The 19,358-nt window shown below is 39.0% G+C and overlaps 2 pseudogenes; one reads left to right on the top strand and one right to left on the bottom strand.

Annotated features, from left to right (window-relative positions):
* The first annotated feature begins 760 nt into the window (after nucleotides 1-760).
* On the top strand, nucleotides 761-3,006 carry LOC131280229 (elongation factor 1-alpha 1-like; annotated as a pseudogene).
* Nucleotides 3,007-9,820: 6,814 nt separating this feature from the next.
* LOC131280228 (olfactory receptor 52A1-like) lies at nucleotides 9,821-14,007 on the bottom strand (annotated as a pseudogene).
* Between the last annotated feature and the right edge of the window lie 5,351 nt (nucleotides 14,008-19,358).

Here is a 19,358-nt window from a genome sequence, read left to right as displayed (position 1 = left end):
GAAATATAATCACACACACACACACAGAATTTTATAATTATTTTATATCTATGGAAGTATATACCTACTGCTATTAAAATGATAACTTAGTGTTGAAAATCCCAATATCAAGCCATATTTTAAAGTTTCATTCCAGACTCAACCCTCTCCAGATAAGCAACTTCCTTCTTCAAAAGTATGAAAACTGTGTCCCATTATCCTCTATACTTTTCTCATTTACCCAAACCCAGAATACAAAGTAGTCTCCAGATAACTAATTAATATCAATATAAAAGCAATCATGGGAAATGGATGTGGCTCAACTAATAGAGAGTCTATCTACCAAATGGAGGGTCCAGGGTTCAATCCCCTGGGCCTCCTGACCCACATGGTGAGCTGGCCCACACACTGTACTGCCGTGCAAGGAGAGCCATGCCACATAGGGGTGCCCCACGTGCAAGGAGTGCGCCTGTAAGGAGAGCCACCCCGCATGAAAAAAGTGCAGCCCATCCAGGAGTGGTGCTGCATACATGGAGAGCAGACACAACAAGATAATGCAACAAAAAAGAGACGCAGTTTCCCAGTGCTGTATGCAGACGAACACACAGCAAATGAACACAGAGAGCAGATGATGGTGGGGAAGCGTAGAGAAATACATAAAGTAAATCTTTAAAAATTAACCAGCAACAACAACAATAAAAAAGAGTGATCATAACATCTAATATCCAATATTTTCTTATACCCTTTTTTTGTTTCTGTAAAAACATTTACCTATAGCAACATGTATAAATCATACGGTCATAACTTTGATGTGTTTGATGAATGGACACCACTGTGCCTCTCACAGTCAGTCAAGGTATAGTGCTTTCCGATCACTCTACTCAGCTCCCTCCACTTACACCTTCCCTAGATGTCTGCGAATTCCATGCCCACAGAGGAAAACCATACTTTTGAGGTTCTTGCCTCTTCTACCACATCATAGAATGAAATTTTTGCCTAATAAAGTTAGCAGCCCTATGCCCACAAAGGCCATCTGGACCACCAGAGTTTCAATGACAGAAAGAGTTTTATTGCAGAGTGCTGTATAAGAAAACAGCCAAGCTCAGAACTATCATAAATAGTTCAGTTAAACATAAGGAAGCTAATAAAGAATGGAAGCAAACTAAAATAACTTTTACCATTAAAACCTTACAGTCATATCTTTGCAATGGGTTTGCCACCAGAACACAGATGTAATGAAAACCATCGCTATATCCTAAAGCAAAGTGGGAAAGGGAAATACTCCTATCAGCATTGTCATCAATGGACAGGTTGATTCAGGCAAGTCCACCACTACTGGCCAACTGATGTACAAATGTGGTGGAATTGACAAAAGAATGATTGATAAGGTTGAGAAGGAACATCTGAAATGGGAAAGGGACCCTTTTGAGTATGCCTGGGTCTTGGTTAAACTAAAAGCTGAACATAAGCGTGGTATCAGCACTGATAGATTCTTGTGGAAATTTAAGACCAACAAGTACTACGTGACCATCATTGATGTCCCAGGACACAGAGAAATTATTAAAAACATGCTCACAGGCACATCTCAGGCTGACTGCACTGTCCTGATTGTTGCTGCTGATGTTTGTGAGCTTCAAGCTGGCATCTCCAAGAACGGGCTGGCCCAGGAGCATGCCCTTTTGGCTTACACTCTGGGTGTGAAATGACTAATTGTTGGTGTTAACAAAAAGGATTCCACTGAGCCACCCTCTGGCCAGAAGAGATATGAGGAAATGTTAAGCAAGTCAGCACCAAAATTAAGAATATTGCCTACAACCTTGACACAGGAGCATTTGTGCCAATTTCTGATTGAAGACAACATGCTGGAGCCAAGAGCTAATATACCTTGGTTCAAGGTATAGAAAGTCACCCATAAGAATGGCAATGCCAGTGGAACTATGCTTCCTGAAGCTCTGGATTACATTTTGCCACCTACTCGCCCAGCTGACAAACCCTTCTGTCTTCCTCTTAGAGATGTCTACAAAATTGATGGTTTTGGTATTGCCCTGTGAGCCACATGGAGACTGGTGTTCTCAGTGGGCATGGGCATCATCTTTTCTGCAGTCAATGTTAGAAAAGAAGTAAAGTCTGTTGATATGCATCACAAAGTTCTGAGTAAAGTTCTTCCTAGGGACAATGTGGGTTTCAATGTTAAGAACTTTACTGGAAAAGATGTTTGGCATGCCAAGTGGCTGGTAACAGCAAAAATGACTCAAGACATATTTCATATCAGAGAGGTCATGTGATATTTATCCTTCAATGCCTGGGTGGACTGGAGGAGAGTGTAAACCACAATGTAAACCATTATCCATGTGGTGCAGCAGTGCTTCAAAATGTATTCACCCAATGCAATGAATGTCTCACGATGATGAAAGACATTGTTGATGTGAGGGGGATGGGGGTATATGGGGACTTCTCATATTTTTTGAATGTAATGTTAAAAAAAGAAAGAAAGAAAGAAAGAAAATGACTCAAGAATGGAAGAAACTGACTTTATTTTTCAGATGATTATCCTGAACATCCAGGCCAAATCAGTGCTGGCTATGCACCTGTGCTGGACTGTCACACAGCTCTCATTGCTTGCAAGTTTACTGAGCTGAAGGAGAAGATTGTTCACTGCTCTGGTAAAAAGCTGAAAGATGGTCACAAATTCCTGATATCTGGTGATTCTGCTGTTGTTGACCTAGTTCCTGGCAAGCCCATGTTTGTTGAGACCTTGTCTGCCTTTTGGCCACTGGGTAGTTTTGCTGTTAGTGAAATGAGACAGATAGTTTTCTGGGGGTCACCAAAGCAGTAGAGAAGAAGGTTGCTAGAGCTGGCAAGGTCACTAAGTCTGCCCCAAAAGCTCAGAAGGCTAAATTAATATTATCCACAACACCTGCTAGCCCAGTCTCAATCAGTGATGGAATAATAATATCAGAACTGTTTGTCTTAATTGGCCACTTAAGTTTAATAGTAAAAGACTGGTTATTAAAAACAATGCTTTGATCCATGTGGAATCTGAGCCTCCTCTTGACATAGAGGTGCAATGGACACAACCAATCCAATGTCCACATAGAAGAGGTGGCATTGGATTGGGAAAAGTGGACATGGTGGCTGATGGGTATGGGGAAAGGCAGGAAGAGATGAGAGGTGGAGGCGTCTTTGGGACATGGAGCTGCCCTGGATGGTGCTTCAGAGGTAATCACCGGACATTGTAAATCCTCACAGGGCCCACTGGTTGGAATGGAGGAGAGTATGGGCCATGATGTGGACCATTGACTATGAGGTGCAGAGGTACCCAAAGATGTACTTACCAAATCCAATGGATGTGTCATGATGATGGGAACGAGTGTTGTTGGGGCGGGGAGAGGGCGGGTGGGGGGTGGGGCTGAATGGGACCTCACATATATATTTTTAATGTAATATTATTACAAAGTCATTAAAAAAAAAAAAAAACAATGCTTTGTAAAACCTTCAGGAGGAAGGAATGTTTTGTGGGCCATTTATTTTTATGGCAGTTTTAAGTTATTAGATTTTAAAATCTGTACTTTTTATATGAAAACAACTTGACCAAAATCTGTCTCAGAATTTTAAGATCCATTAAAATAAAGTTTAATTAGAAGGAAAAAACCTTTATAGTCAGCAATTATGGAAAGCAATTATGGGAAACTGACATTTTCCCCAAAAGAAATGGTGATAACTAGGGATAACAGCAGTTACAACTTTAAAGAACTAAAAATAGGAATTATTCATCTTTTTTTCAGTCACGAAAGGCTTTTTTTATTTATCCGTAACTTGGGTGTCTCCATAGTTTATTAATTTATGAAATATCTACTCAAGAATTCTTCCCATTTTCATTGTATTTTTGGTCTTTTTACATAGTAGAAATGTATGTTTATGTAATTAAAACTTGAGACTTTTCTCAGTTTATGAATTGTGCTTGATCTCCCTGTCTGTGTCATTTTTGCTTACTCATTTTCTTAACAGCATACATTTGTTGAAGTTCAAATATCAGTAAGATGGTATCTTATTGATTTCTCTGTATTGACCTGGAAATTATTGCCTACCATCAATTCACAAAGGTATTTTACTATTTTCTTCCTAGAAACTTTTATATTTTTAGGTTGACTTGTAGGACCATTTTCTAACCTTGATCAATGTTTTATATGGTGTAGCATAAAGGTCAATTGTCTTTTTCTTTCATATGAACAAGCAATTGCTGCAGTAACATTTGTTAAAAATCCTTTCCATTTTCCATTGAATTCTTCTGACACCTTTGTCAAAATCCAAATGACCATATAGATGTGGATATATTTGTAGGCTCTCTCTTCTGGTTCATTAATCTATTTGTTTATGTTTATCCTGATAATGCACAGTCAAGATTTTTATAGTTCTATGCTTCTTCATGTTAAAAATTCTGAGTATTCAAAATGTATTTACTTGAAAAATGCATTGGCTATAGGTTCTTTGACTTCCTAATAAATTTTAGAATTAGTTTCTCAATTCACATAAAAATGTTAGTATTCTTTTTGGGAATGTTTTATCTCTATAGATCAATTTAAGGAAACCTGATACCTTAATATTGAGATATGAAATATAGACATTGCAGATATATGCCAATGTTTGACCAGAATTTTGATGACAGTTTAAATGTAAGGGTGCAGTTTAGTAGTAAAACCAAATGGCCTTGCTAACTGAACCCCAGAATGAGGCCAATTAAGAAAAGAGAGGGTAATGCTGAAATCGGGAAAACTTCCAAAGGATAGTGGAGAATTTGCCAGTATGAGCAGTAGAACAGTATTCCACCTAAGAAGAAAGTTAGAGATGAGCTAAATGTTGCAAGGTACTCTTCCTAGATCCAATATTTAGTAAAATGCTCCAAAAGACCAGAAGTGTTAATTTGTTATGGCTCCCTCACTGAAAGCTAGTGCCAGGAGAAATGAAGCAACATTGCTCCAAATGTGTCAGTAATCACCAGTAATAAAAGTCTCTTTGTCATCTCAAATCACTATTACTAAGAAATGGTTGGGTTGTATGGAAGGTCTCCCGAGAATTCTGAGAACTAAAGTCCTCGAAAAAAATTATTTCAATATTTATTCCTTGGGTTTCAAATTCATGAGGTGAAAATGGACACAAATTAGATATACAAAATGTGCAAAGGAAACAAATGTATTTCACAGAAAGAATATACAAATATCACAACAAAAACATTTCATGCTTAATTACATGTACATTATAAGGAAAAACACTTTTCAGGGATCAGGTGGCAAGCGTTAAAATATTTGATAATTATCAGTGTTGATAAGCTTTTAAACAAACAATTTCTTTTAGTCATTGTTGAAATTGGTACAATCTTTCTTGGAGTTAATTTTGAAATTTCTAAAACTCATTAATAAGAATGATTTACATAGTTTATTTTGTTTTTCCAAGGAATTTTATGTTCGTAATATATCCCCAAATGTCCAGGTCCAATTGTGTAAGTGTATGGAGATTCTTGTCACTTGTCCATTCATGACCTTATTTTGTTCACTATTCTATTCCTGTTCTTCACTTCGGAATTTGTCCAGAAAATTTTAAGACTACGATGATTAAGCAGTCTAAACTCATGACTAGACAAGTCATAAACTATTAATAATTGAAGATTGTCCAATATTTTCTGGTTTCACATTCTGTCCCCTCACAGATTCCATATCCTTATATATTTTCCAGGACTGGTAGAATTCGACCTTGTTAGAAATATTTCAAAACTTCACCAAATAAAATTAGAACGATAGCAGACTAGTGAAATCATCCTGCTGCCTATTATTACATACCTGCTATGAATGGGTTTTAAAGATGGAAATTTGCAATTAATTTGTTGATCTAACTTTGAGCCCCACTTAAGAAAGATAAAACAAAAAACCCTCCAAATTTTCCAATTTCTCATTAGTGTAACTATATTATGTATGTAGTATACTAAATTATTTATCATTATTATTATATTTTGAGTTACATAAATATAAATTTCTTGGAAATGTATTTTCTCTCTGTTAAAGAATACCTACCTGATATTTTCAAATTTTCCTTCCTGGCCAGCAAAGCCTACATCATTCATTGTTTAGCTTTTTAGGGAAAAATAACCCCTAATCAAGAATTATAAGATATTTTCTCTCATGCTAATGAATTTCTTTCCTAAAGAAATTATGTTATCTAAGTAAAACAACACCATTTGTTAATATAATTCTCTAATCATCATCTCTGATAAAAACTGCTATGTCTGAAACGATGCCTCATGATAGCTTCACGGTTTATAAATTGTTCAACCCGATAGAGGTAAATGATAAGATCCAGTCCAAAGAACAAGATAGAACCAGCTATGTGGTATGGAATAAAATATATCTTACAAATATGGTGAATATGGGGGAAAAAGAAGTATGGACACCTGTACATGTATTTCCAAAAACTTTAATAGAGATAATATCTGAACTGAAGTTTTCAGAAAAAACCCTTTTCAAACACCTCATTAAATAATTTTTTTGTTTTATTTTGAAAGATGTGTGTGATCAAAAGAAAACAAAAAGTTATTTTTTTAGTATCTTGTTATCACTTTATTTTTTTTATTTTAATTGATTTTGTAAAAATATTACATTAAAAAAATATATATGAGGACCCAGTCAACCCCACCACCCCCACCCCACCACTCCACCCCCAGCAACACTCATTCCCATCATCATGACACATCCATTGCATTTGGTAAGTACATCTCTGGGCACCTCTGCACCTCATGGTCAATGGTCCACATCATGGCCCATACTCTCCCCCATTCCATCCAGTGGGCCCTGTGAGGATTTACAATGTGCGGTGATTGCCCCTGAAGCACCATCCAGGGCAGCTCCAAGTCCCAAAGACGCCTCCACATCTCGTCTCTTCCTGCCGTTCCCCATACCCATTAGCCACCATGTCCACTTTTCCCACTCCAATGCCACCTTTTCTCTGTGGACATTGGATTGGTTGTGTCCATTGCACCTCTATGTCAAGAGGAGGCTCAGATTCCACATGGATACTGGATGCAATCCTCCCGCTTTCAGTTGTAGGCACACTAGGCTCCATGGTGTGGTGGTTGTCCTTCTTCAACTCCATCTTAGCTGAGTGAGGTGAGTCCAATAAATCAGATTGTAGGTGCTGGAGTCTGTTGAGGCTCAGGGCCTGGCTATCACATTGTCAGTCCAGAGATTCAGATTCCCTAAATATATCTTAAACCCCAACACCAACTACAACTCCAGCACAGTAGCATGAAAGTCTTATGAAGAGAGAGCCCATCTGAGTCCAGATTCATCATGCATAAACACCAGCTCCAAAGAAGGGCCATCTGACATGGCAGTTAACCCCATCTGCCATGACCATAGCACCCATGGGCCTCTTTAGCCCTCAAAGGAACCAATACCTGGGGGTTGTATCTACTTTATCTGTCTCTTAGACTCTGCTCAGTTGTGCCTAAGGGCAAACCTTCTGACAGCCTCCAGACTCTTTTTTAGAGACTCGTAGCCATATAAACTCATTTCTCCTTTCCATTTCCCCCTTAGATTAGGTCAAACAGCATTTTAAAGTCATGTTATTTTATGTAGACAGGGATATTCTGCTGATCCGCATTGAACCTTCCATTCAAGGTCATTCTCCAGTTGCATCATCAGTTGGTAGTTGATAGTGATCCCTCGGTGCCAGGGAGGCTCATCCCCGGGTGTCATGTCCCACGCTGGGGGGAAGGCATTGCATTTACATGCTGAGTTTGGCTTCGAGACTGGCCACATTTGAGTAACATGAAGGCTGTCAGGAGGAAATTCCCAGGCACAATGCTGCTCTAGGCCTTGTTCTTATTTCAGGCATATCAGCTCACAAGCACAGTCATTAGCATCAGGGGCTCACTGTTGGACCCTCATTCCTTCCCTGTCCTTGCCGCTGCACCTGGGAGACTGTCGCTGCTCCCCTAGGGACCATGACAGAGCACCACCGGCCAGGAACCCAGTACCCCCCCAGCTGTAGTTTTTAATTGTTGCCACTATGAGTATGTCCAAACATTACCATGCACCCTGGACATATGTCCTGTATAGCTCCCTGTCAGCCATATATCACCTGTCAATACTATCCTATACCAGTATTCCTCTGTTGCCATTGTTGAACCACTCTGTGATCCAGAACTTCCTGAAAATTGAAGCCCAATATAATGTCAGGATCCCTTACTAGCAAAATGGCATATAGCGATGGGTTTAAAGGTTAGATATAGAATACGTGTTGACTTCGAAAAAATTCTACATCCTATCTTTTTCTTTTTTTTTTCCCCCTAATCATTGAACTTCTCTTAACAAGAGCCCTAGACCACAGCAATTCATATATATAATATACAGCACTCCCACACATCCACGACAAAACCTTTTCCCTTCCACAGCAATACTCTTACACCCTATTCACATCATATTTACTTAAAGTGATGTACATAGTCTGAGACAATAGCTTTCAAACAAGGGGACATCTGTGCTTACATTGTGGTGCATACTTTAGGATACACAGTTTTCTAATTTTTTAGTTATCCTATGTTTTACATTGTGGTTTACATTATCAGTCTGTCATCTCCTATATGTTATGGTGTAATATTACATGTTTTATATCCATCCTTGTTTACTCTCACGAAACTCCTCTCTTAGCCCCCATTTACCTTGGTTCCACACATTTAACATCCATTTTCCCATCCACCTTGGTGCCCATAGTGACAGCCAACCTCTGTTTCCCGAGGAGCCACGTCCAGAGATAGTTGGAATAGTGTTCAGGGCCTAACTTGCTCAACTGCCCCAATGCCCTGGGAGCCACCCTTTCTCTCGAGAGATACAGTTCCCTCTATTTGATGGCATTAGTCCTCCCCAGGATGTGGGTCCACCCCCACTCTCAGTACTTGGGTCTCTACCCAATGGTGCCACCCACTCTGGCAAAATGAGCATTCAGACATTCCCCAGGAGCCCGTCCCGCATCGGACCATCCCCTCTGAGCATTCTAAACAGGTAACCCTCTTAATTATATTTTGATACGATTTTCTCGGCATTTTACTCTCCACCAACACCTGACACTCTCCTATGTTCGTATGCTACCCCTCCCTCCCCCCACTTTTGGGCAATATTACCCATCCGCCCATCCCCAGCCACCCTCAAACCCGCAAAACCCCTCCCAAAGGCAACCCCTTGCCCCCACTTTATCTCTTCTTTGTGTTCATACTTAACCACCAGCTCGTCATAAATTCCACCCCTGCAGACATCGGCTCACATCCTTCCTCCACCCCCCGATTTCCTGTAAGCCTATCGTTCAGTCTCTTGCTCTCTGAGGCAGCTTGCTTATTTCATATCATTGAGGTCATGTAGTATTTGTCCTTCAATGCCTGGGTTGCTTCACTCAACATAAGGTTCTCAAGATTCATCCATGTTATCACGTGTGTTTGTAGTGTATTTGTTCTTACAGCCGAGTAGTATTCAATTGTGTGTATATACCACATTTTATTGATCCACTCATCTGTTGACGGGCATTTGGGTTGATTCCACCTTTTGGCAATAGTGAACAATGCTGCTATGAACATTGGTGTACATATATCGGTTTGTGTCCTTGTTTTCAGTTCTGCTGGGTATATACCCAGCAGTGGTATTGCTGGGTCATATGGCAAATCTATGGCTAGTTTTTTGGGAAACCGCCATACTGTCCTCCAGAATGGTTGGATCCTTCTGCATTCCCACCAGCAGTGGATGAGTGTTCCCCTTTCTTCACATCCTCTCCAGCAACAAAAAGTTATTAATTGAAGTTAATTTTAAGTGCTGAATATTTTGACCACGTGAATGGGTATTTGCTTGGTCTTAATGCCATAGACAAGTGGATTGAGAAATGGAGGAAACAGCAAGTAAATGCTAGAAAAGAGGATATGGGTGTAGAGAGGAATGTGGGAACCAAACCTATGTGTAAAGAAGGAGAAAAAGGCTAGAAGGTAGAGTTGTAAAAAGACACAGATGTGAGGTATGCAGGTACTGAACAGCTGAAATCTAGCTTCCTTCTGGGGCAAACGAAAAATGGTGATAAATATCTGGATATAGGAAAGGGAGATGAAAATCAGGTCAAAGACTGCTACAGTGAAGAACAAAAAAACACATAGATCTTGTTGATCTGGACATTTTCTGCAGCTAGTTTCACAATGGCCATATGCTCACAATAGGAGTGAGAGAGATGACTGTTGTACGATAAAATTGAAGCCGACACTTTATCAGTAGAAGGCACAGGGTTATAAGAACTGCAGCCCTGAGTATGACCACAGCTCCTATTTGGGTGACCAGCTGGTGGGTGAAGATAGTGGCATATCTTAGTGGATAACAGATGGCAACATATCGGTCCAGGGCCATGGCAAGCAGGATGCCAAACTCTGTGCACTGAAACGTGTGAATAAGCCACATTTGAAGCAAGCAAGAATCAAAAGATATCTCTGGCATGTGGAACCAGAAAATTCCAAGCATCTTGGGCAATATGCTGCTACCAAGGGCAATATCTGTTGCTCCTAGCATGCCTAGGAAAAGATACATAGGCTCGTGGAGGCTGTGCTCACATTTGATAATGAACAGGAGCAAGGAATTTCCCACCATAGCAATAAGGTACATGACACAGAATGGAATCCCAATCCAGCACAGCACAAGCTCTAGGCCTGGGATCCATGCTAGTGTCAACACGGATGGCATGAAGACTGTAATGTTGGAAATAGTCCTACTTCCCTTGGTCCTCCTATTACAACAAAATAAGATTTTCCATCAGCACTGATGTGTCAATTCTAATTCCTATTTTTAATCCAATTTCAGCACATCAAGTCAGTTTGATTTTTGTGCACTTTTAAGATCATATCACCCACATTTCTCATATAATTAAAGGAAATATGTAGATCCAAAGACCCAAGTGATTTCTTTCTGGGGAGTCGTCCTTCATTACTTTGTCATAATAATAAATTATGTGTATTGTAGACAGGCTGCCTTTACTTAGTACCAGCAAAATCACCTGTGTAAGACAACCTTCTTATCTGACTGATAATTTCCTTTCAGACCTGTTGAAAAAAATTATTGGCTTTCCAACTGCATTTTAACATAGTTTCAGATGACTTTCTAAAGCCCACACATATTGCTGCTACTCCTCTTGTAATCTATTATTTCCAATTCTCTGTTACCTAGAAACTGTTTTGACAGGCAATATCCCAAACTATGACTAGTTAGTAGCCATGACTCTAACATATTAATATATCTATTTCTATCTATCTTATCTATACCTATATAGGTCTGGACATCCTATGAAAATTATTGGAAAGAAGAGACTTTAGAAAAATATAACACAAATTTTATGTTTTGAGGAGTCTGGGCAAAAGAGCCCACCTGATTTGCAAATTACTAGTAAAATTTTATTTTGCCTTCCATGTATTTCTAACAGTTGATCTCCTTAAATCTAGCTGCATGATTAAAACAACAAGCATTAATAGTTGAAATTTTATAATTTGCGTTTCATAATACATACAGGAAAACCTCTAACTTGACAATGAAAGGGCAGCAGCAATTCAAGTAGTGAGAGGACTCTATTCTGAGAAACGCATGGCATGGAAAAGCCACAATAGATACTTATTCCTTGGGTTCAACTTAATGACACCAATATAGTAAGATTGGGACAAATTAGGCTCAACAGTTTTAAGGACATACAGGTAGTCTAAGAAGTGGATCATTGTGAGAGCATGAACATAATTAATTTTGAGAAAATACATGTATAAAAGGGAGAGATTCTTAAAAGTAGTGAAATATACAACTAGGAATAGGACAAATTTTGGATATTTAAATGATTTTGAATAGGGATATATGAAAATGAAGAAAATTGAAAGACTTCTCAATTTTACTGACGACTGAATTTTCAAATATCTTGGCTACTTAGGTCTTCTCTGAGAATGTTCTTCTGGTATAAATAATCAGTTTTAATATTATATATCTGAGTCAAGAAATTCTCAGACAATACATTAGGAAAACGTTTCAGACACTGTGAAGAATGCGGTTTTGTTATTTCATTGCTTATTTTTCTAAAAATGTAACTTTCAAATCATTTAAGTAAGTTCTTAAATCAGCTAACCACATATTGCTTTGCAATATACCAGTAATTGGGGAAAGAGGTTTGGTTTATGCTGCTAAATTTCAAGTGAAAGGATGAAGTCATAGAGGTTCTATGGAAAGCTTCATCCACCAGGTTCAATTCAAGTCAGTGAACTAAGTATTCTAATTTCCACAGGCTTGCGCCCATGACCAATTCTATGACTCCCCATTTACAAATTATTGACTCTTTCTAAGAAAATCAAAGTTTTTCTTCTCCAAATGAAGTCAGATTTGGAATAAGCATGCTTCAAGTGTTATCACAGTGTCATATATTCCAGAGTAAGGTGCTGAGATATGAGACTCACCTGAACGTGCAGGTAGTTGGGTGGCAGGTGGGAAATTTCATAAGCAACTCAGTACCTGCTTTGTGGGATTGAATGATTGTTAGTGGGGAAATTGGCAATAAAAATTATCTGGATTGTTTATGAAGTGTATGGTCCATTTTTGATATACCGTCCACTCAAACGCTCAATTCTCTTACTGGGGTTCCAGGCTTTTTCATGCACTCTTGTGTTCTACAATGCCTTCTTTTTCTATCTGCAGTCTCTGAAACAGTATCCAGATACTGCTTTGAACACAAAAACATTTTATGGTGGGACCATATGCCAAAATATATTCTGGACATCCTCTGGAATTTCTCTTCACACTCTGGAATCTAAATACTACTCCTCTTCCACAGGTCCCTCCATCATATTTGAGTGCTCATTCTTCTATCAAAATATATAGCAAGATCTCTGTATTCTGGGACTTACTAGAAGTTTATTTAGTCATATTGGAGAATAAGGCTGCTAGCACCTGTTTAATGTTTCATAATGCTTTTGTAGAGAAGAAGAAGGAGTTATGAACACCAGATGGGGAATTTTCGAGTCATTAGCCAAGACCACTTACGACTCAGCAGATTAAGTCAGCCCTTTGGGTTTATCCATTAGAACTAATCTCTCTGGAATGATTTCCACACTTGCAGAAATTACCTGAATTTCTCCTTTTATTCATTCCCACAGGCTAAATGCTGAGAAATCCATGCATATAAGTTTTCCTTAATATGATGATTTCCATTGCTGTTCTTTGTTTACAAAAAATCTAAAGTCCATTTAAACACACAGTGGTTCCTATGCAAATTCCAGTCTCTTCAAATAAATATCCTTGTTATCTTTTCTATCACTTTGGTATGTCTAGAAAATATTTTATTTCCATTAATACCCTTTTATGACATAAAATATTGGTTTTTTAGTCTCCTCCAATCTCCCTCTTCGCCTTTTACTTTCTTGAAATTATTTTAATGAACTAGTAATATTTTGAGTGTGAGCCATCCCAATGGATATTTCTGAGTTCTAGTATGTTGAATTCTGTCCAGTTGTTGTACTTTTGACTAATATTTCCTCTATTACTCTCTTTATTTTTCCTCTCTTTCTTTTTCCTTCTTTTTAAAGCAGTTGTTATATATCCCCTATGTGCGAGGAAATGTTATCCCAGCTGGAGATCAGTGTTTAGGTTCTTGGCTTCTTTATGAGAAAGAATTCAAGGACAAGCAACAAATTAATCAGGTAGACAGATAATTTATTGGGAGGTAAAGCAATAGAGCAGAAATACACCTCCTCAAACATGGGTATGGCATTCTCAAGGTAAAGAAATGCAGTTCTGCCCTGGGATACCATGTTTTATGGGAGTGCAGGACTCCACGGCTTGTGCTGATTGGCATATTAGAGACTAAGTAAGGGAAATCTATTAGTGATTTGATTTGCTTAGGAGTGTGGGGTTGCTGTCTGGTGCTGATTGCTTCTGGCTGCTGTCCACTAGGTTTGCACAGCATGTTGGCAAGTGTTGACTGACGTCTGGTCATAGTCCACTGGACTTGAGGTAACTTGAAGTGGGGGAGGGGGAAGCTAGTGGAGCCCACCTGCCCCTTCCCTCTTTCCTGCCATGTAATGATGTTGCTGGTTTTCTTCTGATAATGCAGCACTTGGGTGTGTGTGTTCACAAGTTGCCCCTTCCTAACTTGCCCGTGTGAGTCAGCAGGCTGATGTAAGTCAGCAGGCCATTGCCTCAGCCTGTGCAAGTTAGTAGGCCATTGCCTCAGTTTCTGTTTGTGTGGCTTATTAGATTGATGCCCCCATCCTCCTTAGGTCCCTATTCTATCCTGCCTCAGAATCATGCCGTGTTCTCTTGATGTGAAAAAATTAAACAAACATCTACTATCCTTTACATTTGTCCTATTACGGGGAATTGAGATACCTTTACTCATGAAAGTGAGTGATTAATTCTAGAAAAGGATTATGCATATGCTATCTTTCACCTTCACATATATTCCTCTGGATTCCAGTTTATTTTTGTTTCGTTGTGATATATGGTCAACTCAATAGTATTTGAGCAATGTTGAGTCATTGGGAAATTTAGGAAGAATACTGTCAGTAGTGGATGGTATTCACAATGGATTTGAGGTAGACTAAGAGTAAGGAAGAAGGAAGAAAAGTCTATTCTCATTCCATTATCTCCTCTGAGAAAGAAGAGGCAAGTGACTCAGAGGGTATATTCATTTCAACTAATTTATAGTGTATTCTTGAAAGATCAAAAATAATTTAGTCTATTCACCATTTTGGTCCCTATCTATTTAGCTTTATTGATTTCCTTCAAATTTTGCTGCTTCCCAAAGTTAGAAATATGGTAATTTTCACCCTCAAAATTGCAACTTGTAGGTAATTCTACCTGCTCACAAGAATTTAGTCAACTAACCTAACTAAAATTTTCTCTCTTTGTTCAAGACACAATGATAAATGTTTAAAATCCTAGTTTCATTTCAAGCTCTATATTTTTTGAAAAGCTCTCCCTGACTCTTTACCTCTAAGTTGAGGAAACCAAGATTTTTTTTCAAAATTTTTATACATTCACCTGTTGGACATTTGGGTTACTTCCAACTTTTAGCAATAGTAAATAAGGCTACTATGAACATTGGTGTGCACATATCTGTTCATGTCACTGCTTTCAATTCTTCTGGGTATATACCCAGCAATGGGACTGATGGGTCATATGGCAGTACAGTATTTCATTTCCTAAGGCACCGCCAAACTGTATTCCAAATTGGCTGAACCATTATAACTTCCCACCAGCAGTGGATAAATGTTCCCTTTCCTCCACATGCTCTCCAACACTTGTAGTCCTCTGTCTCCCACTCCCCCCACCCCTTACAGCTTGCTTTCTCTCTGTTCTCTATGTCCATTCACTGCAACGTTCTTCTGTATTTTTGCTTGTCTCCCTTTTTGTTGTGTCACCTTGCTGAAGTGACTCTCCGCGGTGTTTGTGGGCCAGGTGGTACTCCGTGATTACTGTGGGCAGGAAGCTTTCCACAGTGTTTGAGCAAGCCTCCCTTCACAAGGAGGCCCTGGGACACAAACTCAGGGCCATCCACATGGTAGACAGGAGCCCAGCTGATTGAGCCAGAGCTGCTTCCCTAGTCCTCTGTTTTTAATAGCCCCCTATCTAATATGTGTAAGGTGATATCTTATAGTAGTTTTGATTTGCATTTCCCTAATAGCTAGTGATATTGAGCACCTTTTCATGTGCCTTTTAGTCATTTGTATCTCTTCTTTGGAGAAGTGTCTATTCAAATTACTGGCCCATTTTTAAAATGTGCTTTTTTTTTTTTTTAAAGATTTATTTATTTATTTATTTTTCTCCCTCCCCCCCACCCCGGTTGTCTGTTCTCTGTGTCTATTTGCTGTGTCATCTTTATCCTCTTCTGTTGTTGTCAGTGGCACGGGAATCTGTGTTTCTTTTTGCTGCGTCATCTTGTGTCATTTTTCCGTGTGTGTGGTGCCACTCCTGGGCAGGCTGCACTTTCTTTTGCGCTGGGCGGCTCTCCTTACAGGGCGCACTCCTTGCACATGGGGTTCCCTTACGCGGGGGACACTCCTGCGTGGCAGGGCACTCCTTGCGCACGCATCAGCACTGCGCATGGGGCAGCTCCACATGGGTCAAGGAGGCCTGAGGTTTGAACCACAGACCTCCCATGTGGTAGACCGACACCCTAACCACTGGACCAAGTCCGCCGCCAAAATGTACTCTTTTGTCTTTTTATTTTTTAAGATGTAGGATTTCATTATATATACTGGCTATTAGTTCCCTATCAGAGAGATGGTTCCCAAATATTTTCTCCCATTAAGTAGTTTGCCTGTTCACTTTCTTGACAAACTCCTTTGAAGCACAAACATTTTAATTTTGAGAAGGTCCCATTTATCTACTTTTTATTTCATTGTTCATGCTTTGGTTGTAAACTTTATGAAAGCATTTCCTACCACAGGATCTTGTTGAAGCTTCCCTACATTATCTTCCAGGACCTTTTGGTTAAGCTTTTATATTTAGCTCTTTGATCTATCTTGCATTAATTTTTGTAGAGGGTATGAGATGGTGATCCTCATTCATTAATTTGGATATGGATATCCATTTCACCAAGAACCATTTTTCAAAGAAGCCATTCTATCCCAGTTGAATGGGCATAGTGGCCTGTCAAATATCAGTTGACCATATATGTGAGGATCTATATTAGAACTCTCAGTCATTTCTGGAAATGCTTTTATAATTAGATCAAAAGGTACTCACCTAGATATTATTGGTTGACTACTCAATATGGATTTAATACTCACAAATCATAATTTGTTATCCCAAACACATAGACATGTAATTAATTAAGAAGCACGAATCAACCTGTCACTTTAATTCAACGAGTTATAATCAGGTATACTTACCTTTTGTTAATCACTATTAAAGCAAAATATTGAACAAAATCTTTTTAAATATAGCATATTAAAGATTAAGAAGTTAGATTTTGAAGGAGATAGTTTGGTATTATCGTTTGTTGTAGTCTATAACATGAGAAACATTCATATGTACCCAATATTTTGGTACACAGAAAAAACAATTCAGGAGTCACATGCTTATTTTATCAATATGCTTAAAAAAGGATTTCCATCTATTTTACCCTGCATTTTCTTTTGCTAAAGGATATTGTTAAAGGATATTTATTTTCTCTTTTTCTTTTTTTCTGTTTCCTAACAACAAGAGCAATGTGTTTTTTTTTTATCCCCCAAATTAATGGTTTCATTTTTCTAACTCACATTTTACAATTATACTACTTGGTGTAATTTTGGTATTTTTTATTTATTTGTTTTGGTCACAGATTTGATTCCACGAAGGAGATCAGTGGGTTAGGAGATTTGTGAAGGAATACGTCTGGAAATAATATAATTTTCAGGAAAGGGAATGAAGCTGGATTAGGCCAAAAAAATTTTTTTGTCTTAACACTTGAGGCCTAAGATGACCCTCCAGAGTATACTGAAACTTAGGTGATATTCAACAACTCTCTTAAATTGGTACAAGTGTGCTAAGTTTCTGTACCCTCATTCTAGCAAGTCACTGGATACAGCTCAGTGGGCATAAAAGGCAAATCTGTCCCATACTATATGCCTATAACTCTTAGAATGAATCATTGAACCTTAGAAATATAAAAAGTCCAATGTACTCAACTTGTCACTACCATGTTAGAAAAAAAGCTGCACCTGTAAGTGAACATAAGCTCACTCAATTGTGGAGGAGAAAATAATTTTATTAACAATCTTGCAAAAGCAGGCACACAACCTGGATAAAATGGCTGATGCATCAAACAACAAGAAACACTGACATTTATACTCTAAACCTAATATGCAGTTCCCTCCCCTATTTTCCACAGATTGGATACTTCAGGGGTCACAGTCTATCTGAGGGATCTAATTAATTTATGGTTGGTTCTCGCTCTGAGTCACCTTTCTCATTCCCTACATTCCAACACTCAGTGCCACTTTCACTCCTGGTGCTGCTTTTCAAATTCTTGGCTGCTTCTCACCATTGCGACCCTCCCCCACACGCCCGGTCCCACTTTGGCCCTCCTCTCACTTTGGAGACACTTTTCAAAGACTTGGCGCCAAAGCCACTAGACCCCCTTTCCCTCCCTCCTTCAATTGCAGAGTCAGGTTTGGCTTCACTTATATGTGAAAACTAAACTTAACCTTTTCTTTACAAATCCCCCCTGTTTCTTCTAGACTTTTTTTAGGTTTCACAATCTTCTAAGAGCTTCCTCACATTCTTCATCATAAAGATCTTCTTCTTTAAGGTGGTACAAGTTGTTTTGCTTGTGCTATATGGGCATCTGTTTGGTTAGGGCTCTTTCATTGTGTTTTTGAGCTAACCCTCAGGTACATGGGATGAAGCAACATCCAAATGTTGTGAGTACCCCAGCCATCATGATAAGGGAGGTCAGGACAGACAATGCCAATCCTTTCCATTTTCCAAACCAGCTCTCTAACCAGCCCATGAGTGGGTTGTCAATGCCAGAATTTTCTGCTAACTCTTCAGATAGGGCTGTTAAGCTTTGTAAGGTTTAAGTGATAGTCCTGTCTGAGGCCATATTATTGGGGATGAATGTACTGTAACTACCTTCAATCATGATACAGGCACCTCCTCTTTGTGCTAGCATCACGTCTAAGGAAATCTTATTTTCCCATGCCTTTCAGTTAGTAGCTATTCCCTTAACTGCATACTTAGTATAATAGATAAGTCATTGTTGATTATAACATATATAATTAATTCAATTCACATTTTTGTTAACGGTGAACCACCAGAACAAGAATGACTCAAATCCTGCAGCTATCTGATTTCTAGCTTTAAACTCATTTGGGACTCCCCAAGGAACTCCTTTATTATTTAGGTAAATTTGCACATTAAAGGAAACAGCCAAACTTTCCTTTCTCTTTCCCTGGTTTTGTGTTTCTTCCTCTTTTTCAAATGCCTGGGTAAATGGAATGGCCAATTGAACCAGAGCACAGGTTTGTCCCCACTTCTCAGATAACACCAGTCAGGATGCCTTTTCTGCAGCACCACCAAAGGTCTGCTCGGCATATGGCCAAACTGGAGAAATTGCCAGTACTATCCTTACTCAGGTTCCATACTTGTGTACACAAGGCAATGGTCCCAAGGACCTGGAGTCATTTTTCCCATCTAGAAAGACAGGCAGAGTGACTTCCTAGACCCAGATAGGAAGCCCATATGACTTTGATGATTCCTTTTTAATGGGAGGTAAGACAGGGGACATAGTACTACAGTTTTCACCAGGAGCAGCATTCTGGAAGAGGAGCACCATGCACTTAAACTCCCTTTCATGCTTTT

Source organism: Dasypus novemcinctus, chromosome 10, assembly GCF_030445035.2.
Source record: "Dasypus novemcinctus isolate mDasNov1 chromosome 10, mDasNov1.1.hap2, whole genome shotgun sequence".
Classification (NCBI taxonomy): domain Eukaryota; kingdom Metazoa; phylum Chordata; class Mammalia; order Cingulata; family Dasypodidae; genus Dasypus; species Dasypus novemcinctus.
Note: the sequence above shows the minus strand (reverse complement) of the source record. Positions and strands in the feature narration are given on the sequence as shown.